The sequence below is a fragment of the Arachis stenosperma genome, chromosome 9 (assembly GCF_014773155.1).
Source record: "Arachis stenosperma cultivar V10309 chromosome 9, arast.V10309.gnm1.PFL2, whole genome shotgun sequence".
Taxonomy (NCBI): domain Eukaryota; kingdom Viridiplantae; phylum Streptophyta; class Magnoliopsida; order Fabales; family Fabaceae; genus Arachis; species Arachis stenosperma.
In genome coordinates, this window is record NC_080385.1 from 76,735,267 (window position 1) to 76,745,416 (window position 10,150).

The following is a 10,150-nucleotide window of genomic DNA, read 5'->3' on the forward strand; positions in this document are numbered from 1 at the left end:
AATTCGAATATTGGGGACATCTTGAAGCTTCTATTTCCAAATTGCAAGAAGCTATAGACCAAATAAAGGAAGAACAGAACAATCAAAGTAGCATGCTTTGCAAACTGCTTAAGGAACAGGAAGAGCAAAGGCGTGATCTAAGGGAGCTGAAGCGCCAAAAATTAATCCTTGAAAAGCACCCCACAGATTAAAGGAATATCTACTTCTCAAAACAACAGGTTGCTGAGTTCCAATTTTTAGCTTTAACTTTGTGATAGTGTTTTTATAGAAATTTACCTTAGGAGATATATATATAGTAGTAGTAGTAGTAGTAATTAGTATATCTATTTTGATTTTATTTCTAATTAAGTTATAATTTATTTTTCTCATCATCATCAGGCATGAATAAAGTAGTAGATTTTTAGAATAAAGAAGTAATTTATATTTTTCGAGTTCTTAATAATAAAAATTATAATTAACTATATGTGGCGGCAATACTTTTTGTTCTCTGAATGAATGCTTGAACAGTGCATGATTTTGATCTTGAATTTTATGAATATTGGCTCCTGAAGGAATGAGGAACACGAAAAATATTGTTGATGATCTGAAAAATCATGACTTGATTCTTGAAGCAAGAAAAAGCAGTAAAAAAAAATTTGGATCAAAAGGAATAAAAGCCAAACAGCCCTTAAAACCAAAAGGCAAGGGTGAAAAGGATCCAAGGCTTTGAGCATCAGTGGATAGAAGGGCCTAAGGAAATAGTTCCAGGCCTAAGCGGCTAAACCAAGCTGTCCCTAACCATGTGCTTGTGGCATGCAGGTCCAAGTTACAAACTTGAGACTGAGTGGTTAAAGTCGTGATCCAAGGCAAAAAGAGTGTGCTCAAGAGCTCTGGACACCTCTGACTGGGGACTCTAGCAAAGCTGAGTCACAATCTGAAAAAGTTCACCTAGTCATGTGTCTGTGGCATTTATGTATCTGGTGGTAATACTGGAAAACAAAGTGCTTAGGGCCATGGCCAAGACTCATAAAATAACTGTGTTCAAGAATCAACATACTATACTAGGAGAATCAATAATACTATCTGAATTCTGAGTTCCTATGATGCCAATCATTCTGAATTTCAAAGGATAAAGGGAGATGCCAAAACTGTTCAGAAACAAAAAGCTACAAGCCCCGCTCATCTAATAAGACTCTGAGCTCCATTTAAAACTCTTAGATATTATTACTTCTTAATTTCTCTCATCCTACTTTATTCATCTAGTTGCTTGAGGACAAGCAACAGTTTAAGTTTGGTGTTGTGATGAGCGGATATTTTATACGCTTTTTGGGGGTAATTTCAAGTAGATTTTAGTATGTTTTAATTGGTTTTTAGTAGAATATTATTGGTTTTTAGGCAAAAATTATATTTCTGGACTTTACTATGAGTTTGTGTGTTTTTCTGTGATTTCAGGTATTTTCTGGCTAAAATTGAAGGAGCTGAGCAAAAATCTGAGTTAGGCTGAAAAAGGACTGCTGATGCTGTTGGATTCTGACCTTCCTGCACTCGAAATGGATTTTCTGGAGCTACAGGAGTCCAATTGGCGCGCTCTCAACGGCGTTGGAAAGTAGACATCCAGGCTTTCCAGCAATTTATAATAGTCCATACTTTGCGCGAAGATAGACGACGTAACTTGGCGTTGAACGCCAAGTACATGCTGCTGTCTGGAGTTAAACGCCAGAAACACGTCATGATCCGGAGTTGAACGCCCAAAACACGTCATAACTTGGAGTTCAACTCCAAGAAAAGCCTCAGTTCGTGGATAGCTTTAGTCTCAGCCCCAGCACACACCAAGTGGGCCCCAGAAGTGGATTTCTGCACCAATTATCTTAGTTTACTCATTTTCTGTAAATCTAGGTTACTAGTTTACTATTTAAACAACTTTTAGAGACTTATTTTGTACCTCATGACATTTTCAGATCTGTATTACATACTTTTTGACGGCATGAGTCTCTAAACTCCATTGTTGGGGGTGAGGAGCTCTGCAGCGTCTCGATGAATTAATACAATTACTTTATTTTCCATTCAAATACGCTTGTTCTTATCTAAGATATTCATTCGCGCTTAATTATGGAGAAGGTGATGATTCGTGACACTCATCACCTTCCTCAATACATGAACGTGTGCCTGACAACCACCTCCATTCTACATCAGATTGAATGAGTATCTCTAAGATTCCTTAATCAGAATCTTCGTGGTATAAGCCGGATTGATGGCAGCATTCATGAGAATCCGGAAAGTCTAAACCTTGTCCGTGGTATTCCGAGTAGGATTCTGAGATTGGATGACTGTGACGAGCTTCAAACTCCTGAAGGCTGGGCGTTAGTGACAGATGCAAAAGAATCAATGGATTCTATTCCAACCTGATTGAGAACCGACAGATGATTAGCCGTGCTGTGACAGAGCATAGGAACGTTTTCACTGAGAGGATGGGAGGTAGCCATTGACAATGGTGACACCCTACATAGAGCTTGCCATGGAAGGGACCTTGCGTGTGGGAAGAGGATTTCAAAGAAAATTAGAAATTCAAAGGACAAAGCATCTCCAAAACTCCAACATATTTCTCATTACTACACAACAAGTAACGATTTGATTCTCTTTTATTTTTCTAATAATTCCAGACACTTTTACTTCTTACAATTAAATCCAAATAATATTATTGGCTTCCTGACTAAGATTAATAAAATAAACATAGTTCGTTTCAACAAAAATAATCTCCGTGGGATCGACCCTTACTCACGTAAGGTATTACTTGGACGACCCAGTGCACTTGCTGGTTAGTGGTACGAAGCTGTGTTAAATAGTCCATTAATATTGGCATACACAATTTCGTGCACCACCAGGCAGACAACTAAAAAAGTGTCAACTAAATGAAATGATGGCCTCAATCATATAAATGCATGTATACATGGAATAATGGACAAAAAGAATCAAACAAATCAAAGATTACAATCATAGAAAGAGAACAATGCACACAAGAATGAGAAATAAGTGGCTATAAGATATAACCACATAATTAGGCTCAAAACTCACATGCTTGTGTTCTTAGCTCAAAAACCATGATCCAAAATAAATTCTTCAAGCAAGTTCAATAAATTTATTTTTTCAAATTCGTAGGGTTCCCTAAAAACAATTTCTTGGAAAAGAAATCATCACCCTAACCAAGTAGTCCTAACATAAAAAGAAATGATAGAATATATACAAATTATAACTAACATGCAACCTATCATGCAATGCAATAACTAACTAAAAAAGACAAAAATTAAGAATTAATGTTGAAAAAGGAAGTTGTTACCCATGGATGTTTGTCGGACGACCTCCTACACTTAGAAATTTGCACCGTCCTTGGTGCATGCAAAGAAGAGCAATGTGGATGGGTTGCTACAATTGATGAGCTCCTTCAAAAGGTTGTGCGGGTGAACTTGTTTGTTGCCCTATTTAGAAGTCTTTCCAATCCTTTCCTTCTTGGTGGCCAACCTAAAAAGAGAGAAAGAAGGATAATTAAGCCTATAACAAAGATATCAAGCAAATATAACATAGGCAGGGGCTAATGCCAAATAAGAGTAAGGTTCTCAACTATATGGTAGCTACAACATATAAGTGAGAAGACAATATAAGAAGGAATATTAACTAACACTTGATGCAAGAGTAAAGTCAAAGCATATGCAAATGACATGAAGAGCATGTTGCATCAAGCTTAATCAATAATTGACACAAACAAGATTAATGATAAGCATGAGAGCATTTGGTCCCATCCTAACTCAATAATGATGAGGTATAAAAACAAGGGATCACGAGTTAGGAATGACTAAAGCATTAATCTTGTGTGTAGAGAAAATATTACAAGTAATGCCAAACAAGTCACAAAGTACCAAGATTAACCAAGAAATTCTCAACAATTGAATATAAGAATCCAACACCATTATTAAAATAAGAAACTTAGAAAATAGAAGGGAAAACAAGTTACAAAAATAAAATTAAAATGTAATGAATGAAAACAAGCAAATGCAATAAAAGAGGATGGAAGAAAAGAAAGAAGAAAAAAATTTTTTTATTTTATTATATTTTTTTATTTTTTAATTTTTAGTTTATTTTATTTTAATTTTTTTTTTAAAAAGAAAAAAATATTTTTTCAAGAGAGGAAGAAGAAGAAAAAGAAAAAAATAGAAAGAAAGAAGAAGAAAAGAAGAAAGAAGGAGAAAGCATAAAGGAGAAAAACAGGGTGCAAATCCCTGCGCGCGCGCCATGCGTGATTGGGCGCGGATGCAGCAGAAATAATCCGCGCGCGCGCCATGCGTGCCTACGCGCGGATGTGGCAGGGACAATCGGCGTGTATGCGCCATGCGTGTTTACGCGGGGATCACCTAGCACAAGGTAGGCATAATGTGGGCACAACTCTCAGGTTTTAGCACTAGGAGTTGTGAAACCACACCGGTGCGCACACGCACAGCGTGCTTGATCGCCGATGCCCGCTTTTTTTTTTGAAAGCACAAAAATATAATTTAACACTCTCCTAACCTATAAACATTCTAAAATAACCAAAATTCAAATTTAACAAAAATCTTTAAGTTTTTGAAAAATTTTCAAATACACTAAAAAAAGAAAACTTATACTACAAACAAAATGCAATTCAACAACAACTAAACTACAACTTAAGGCACAAATCTAAGCAAACAAACCAACAACCAAAATATTAAAACAAGAGTATGCAAAGAAGAAAACTACCTAACAATGGCAACCCAATTCATCCATTGATTATATTTACAAGAGAATGGAAAGAGTTTTCCATGGTGGGGTGTCTCCCACCTAGCACTTTTATTTTAAGTCCTTAAGTTGGACATTTGGTGGGGGTCCTTGCTATGGTGGCTTATGCTTGAATTCGTCCTAGAATCCCCACCAATGTTTGCATCTCGAATGTCCACCGGGATCCCAAATTAGGCGCACAAGGCCTTCAAGTAAGCTCAAGTAAGTGACAAGGCCCCAAGAGTGTTGATTGTTGAAATGAATTTCGGGGTCCCAAAGTTGATCCTCATATATACCCGGATCCCAAATTTTGTTTCTACACCCATCTTCAAGTTGATCATCACAATTCCAATTGGGTGAAAAGTGATCCGAATTCTCAAGTAAACACCCAAGGATCTTCCTAGACCCCTTTAGTTGAGAACTATACCAACCATTGCACTTAGACTTTGAATTTCCAACCATAAAGAACCTTGATTGGCAATTCCGCCCATAAACCAATTCTCTCTTGCTCTTAACCCCACAAAGAGCTCTAAGTTTCCCATCATTTTCAATCAAACCATATTCAAGTGGGAAAGTAAAGATTAGAGATAAGAATTTTACCCACTTGAATGTTATGTTGGATGGTGACTTAGGAAGGGACGTCTCCAATGGTCTTATAAGTTCCATTTCCTTGTGCTCTTCTTGGACTACCTCCACCTCTTGGCAATGCTCTTCATATTCAATTACTTCCTCACCAACCTCTTCTAGCTCTTCTTCATTTTTCATATCACAACTTAGAGGTAATGTGAAACTTATCTCAACGTCCACTGATGCACGAAAACTTGTCTCTCAACAAATTTCCCTTCGGCAAGTATACCGAATTGTCTTCAAGTAAAAACTCACAATAGAGTGAGGTCGAATCCCACAGGGATTGATTGGTCAAGCAACTTTAATTGGAAGAATGTGCTAGTTGAGCTAAACAGAAATTGAGTTGAGAATTGCAGAAAATTAAATGGCGGGAAAGTAAAGTGCAGAAATTAAATTGCAGAATCTTAAATGGGGATTTAGGGAGATGAACATGGAAATAAATGGCAGAAAGTAAAGAGAATGGGTAAGATCAGAGATGGGGGATTCATTGGGCTTAGGAGATGTTGCATTCTCCGGATCAAGTTTATTCTCATCTCTTCCTCAATCAATTGATCTCCTTGGCAATCTTATGTGATTGGATCCCAATTCCTTGGCAATCCAATCTCTCTAAGCTTGAACAATTGTCCAATTCCTTGATTTAATTGCTCATGGGAAGAGATGAAGTATGGTCACTAATTATACCACATGTATTTCCAAATCAAAGTGTTGGGAGGATTACATGTCACTATATCCGTCCAACCCCAATTTGGTCGACCATGAGAAAGCATTTCTAGCATGATCCCTGATGAGCGGATAATTTATACGCTTTTTGGCATTGTTTTTTGGTAGTTTTTAATAGGATCTAGCTACTTTTAGGGATGTTTTCATTAGTTTTTATGTAAAATTCACATTTCTGGCCTTTACTATGAGTTTGTGTGTTTTTCTGTGATTTCAGGTATTTTCTGGCTGAAATTGAGGGACATGAGCAAAACTCTGATAAGGAGGCTGACAAAGGACTGTTGATGCTGTTGGATTATGACCTCCCTGCACTCAAAATGCCTTTTCTAGAGCTCCAGAACTCCAAATAGCACGCTCTTAACGGCGTTGGAAAGTAGACATCCAGATCTTTTCAGAAATATATAATAGTTCATACTTTATTCGAGATTAGATGACGTAAACTGGCGTTCAATGCCAGTTCCATGCTGCATTTTGGAGTCAAACGCCAGAAACACATCACAAACCAGAGTTAAATGCCAAAAACACGTTATAACTTGGAGTTTAACTCCAAGAGAAGCCTCTATACGTGTAAAGTTCAAGCTTAGCCCAGGCACACACCAAGTGGGCCCCGGAAGTGGATTTCTGCCTTAATTACTTAATTTTGTAAACCCTAGTATCTAGTCTAGTATAAATACAACTTTTTACTATTGTATTAGAAATCTTTGGTCTCAGTTTTAATCTATTATTCATCTTAGGAGACTATTGATCACATTCACGGGGGCTGGCCTCTCGGCCATGCCTGGACCATCACATATGTATTTTCAACGGTGGAGTTTCTACACACTATAGATTAAGGGTGTGGAGCTCTGCTGTACCTCGAGTTTTAATGCAATTACTACTATTTTCTATTCAATTCAGTTTATTCCTGTTCTAAGATATTCGTTGCACTTCACCATGATGAATGTGATGATCCGTGACACTCATCATCATTCTCACCTATGGACGCGTGACTGACATCCACTTCCGTTCTACCTTAGACCGAACGCATATCTCTTGGATTCCTTAATCAGAATCTTCGTCGTATAAGCTAGAATTATTGGCGGCATTCATGAGAATCCGGAAGTCTAAGCCTTGTCTGTGGTATTCCAAGTAGGATTCAGGGATTGAATGGCTGTGACGAGCTTCAAACTCGCGATTGCTGGGCACGATGACAAACGCAAAAGAATCAATGGATTCTATTCCGACATGATCAAGAACCGACAGATGATTAGCCATGCTGTGACAAGAGCATTTGGACTTTTTTCACTGAGAGGATGGGATGTAGTCATTGACAACGGTGATGCCCTACATACAGCTTGCCCTACATAAGTATTTCTATCTTTATTTTCTGTTTATTTATTATTATTATTCGAAAACTCCATAACCATTTAAATCAGCCTAATTGAGATCTACAAGATGACCATAGCTTGCTTCATACCAACAATCTCCGTGGGATCGACCCTTACTCACGTAAGGTTTATTACTTGGACGACCCAGAGCACTTGCTGGTTAGTTGTGCGAAGTTGTGAAGAAAGTGCTGAGTTAATAAACGCGCATACCAAGTTGAGCGCCATTGTTAGAGATCACAATTTCGTGTACCAAGTTTTTGGCGCCATTGTCGGGGATTGTTCGAGTTTGGACAACTGACGGTTCATCTTGTTGCTCAGATTAGGTAATTTTCTTTTTGTTTTAATTTCAAAAATATTTTTCCAAAAATCTTTCAAAAAAAAATTATAAAATCATAAAAATAAAAAATATTTTGTGTTCTTTTTTGAGTCTAGAGTCAAATTTTTAAGTTTGGTGTCAATTGCATGTTCATCTTTTTCTTGCAATTTTCGAAAATGCATGCATGTGTTCTTCATGATCTTCAAGTTGTTCTTGGTAAGTCTTCTTGTTTGATCTTGATAATTTCTTGTTTTGTATTTTTTGTTGTTTTTCATATGCATTTTTACATTCATAGTGTCTAAGCATTGAAAATTTCTAAGTTTGGTGTCTTGCATGTTTTTCTTTTCTTGAAAATTTTTCGAAAATAAGTCTTGATGTTCATCTTGACATTCAAAGTGTTCTTGGTGTTCATCTTGACATTCATAGTGTTCTTGCATGCATCATTGGTTTTGATCCAAAATTTTCATGTTTTGGGTGATATTGGTGTTTTTCTCTCTCCTCATTGAAAATTCAAAATATCAAAAAAATATCTTTTCCTTATTTTTCTCAAAATTTCAAAAATTTGAGTTGACTTAGTCAAAATTTTTTAAGTCAAAATTTCAATTTTAAAAATCTTATCTTTTCAAAATCTTTTTCAAAAATCAAATCTTCTTCATTTTTTCTATTATTTTCGAAATTTTTTTAAAATTTATTCTCAAAATCTTTTTCTTATCTTTATTTCAATCTTTAAATTCTAGAATCATATCTTTTAGTTTCTTGTTAGTCAAGTAATCAATTTTAATTTTAAAAATCATATCCTTTTATTAAATCTTTTTCAATCATATCTTTTTATCTTTTTCAAAAAAAAAATTTTTTTTGATTTCAAAATATCTTTTCTAACTTCTTATCTTCTTAAAATTGATTTTCAAATCTTTTTCAACTAACTAATTGACTTTTTGTTTGTTTCTTATCTTTTTCAAAACCACCTAACTACTTTTCCCTCTCTAATTTTCGAAAATCACTTCCCTCTTTTTCAAAATTTTCTTAATTAACTAATTGTTTCAATTTCTAATTTTAATTTTATTTCTTCTCTTTTTCAAAATTTATTTTCGAATTTCTCCCTCTCTCATCTCTTTCTATTTATTTATTCATCTACTAACACTTCTCTTCTACTCAAGAATTCACACCTATCTTCCCCCTTGTGTTTGGATTCTTAACTCTTTTCCTTATTTTATCCCTTTCTTCTTCTACTAACATAAAAGAATCTCTCTACTGTGGTAAAGAGGACCCCTATTATTATTTTTTGTTCCGTTCTTTCTCATATGAACAGGAGTAAGGACAAGAACATTCTTGTTGAAGCAGATCCTGAACCTGAAAGGACTCTGAAGAGGAAACTAAGAGAAGCTAAATTACAACAATCTAGAGACAACCTTACAGAAATTTTCGAAAAGGAAGAAGATATTGCAGCCAAAAATAATAATGCAAGGAGGATGCTTGGTGATTATACTACACCTACTTCCAAGTTTGATGGAAGAAGCATCTCAATCTCTGCCATTGGAGCAAACAATTTTGAGCTGAAACCTCAACTAGTTGCTCTAATGCAACAGAACTGCAAGTTCCATGGACTTCCATCAGAAGATCCCTACCAGTTTTTAACTGAGTTCTTGCAGATCTGTGAGACTGTTAAGACTAATGGAGTAGATCCTGAAGTCTACAGGCTCATACTTTTCCCTTTTGATGTAAGAGACAGAGCTAGAACATGGTTGGATTCATAGCCTAAAGATAGTCTGGACTCATGGGATAAGCTGGTCGCGGCCTTCTTGGCTAAGTTCTTTCCTCCTCAAAAGTTGAGCAAGCTTAGAGTGGATGTTCAGACCTTCAAACAAAAAGATGGTGAATCCCTCTATGAAGCTTGGGAAAGATACAAATAGATGACCAAAAGGTGTCCTTCTGACATGCTTTCAGAGTGGACCATTTTGGATATATTCTATTATGGTCTATCTGAGTTCTCTAAGATGTCACTGGGCCATTCTGTAGGTGGATCCATTCACCTAAAGAAAACACCTACAGAAGCTCAAGAACTCATTGACATGGTTGCAAATAACCAGTTCATGTACACTTCTGAGAGGAATTCTGTGAGTAATGGGACGCCTTAGAGGAAGAGTGTTCTTAAAATTGATGCTCTGAATGCCATATTGGCTCAGAACAAAATATTGACTCAGCAAGTCAACATGATTTCTCAAAGACTGAATGGATGGCAAAATGCAACCAACAGTATTAAAGAGGCATCTTCTGAAGAAGAAGCTTATGATCCTGAGAACCCTGCTATAGCAGATGTAAATTACATGGGTGAACCTTATGGAAACACCTATAATTCTTCATG

At 36.2% G+C, this 10,150-nt stretch overlaps 1 non-coding gene across 1 annotated transcript; it reads right to left on the bottom strand.

Moving 5' to 3' along the window:
* Positions 1–9,620: 9,620 nt before the first annotated feature.
* LOC130952773 (small nucleolar RNA R71) lies at positions 9,621–9,728 on the bottom strand. Its single transcript, XR_009074950.1, has one exon. It is a non-coding gene; the product is annotated as a small nucleolar RNA R71 (small nucleolar RNA).
* Positions 9,729–10,150: the final 422 nt, after the last annotated feature.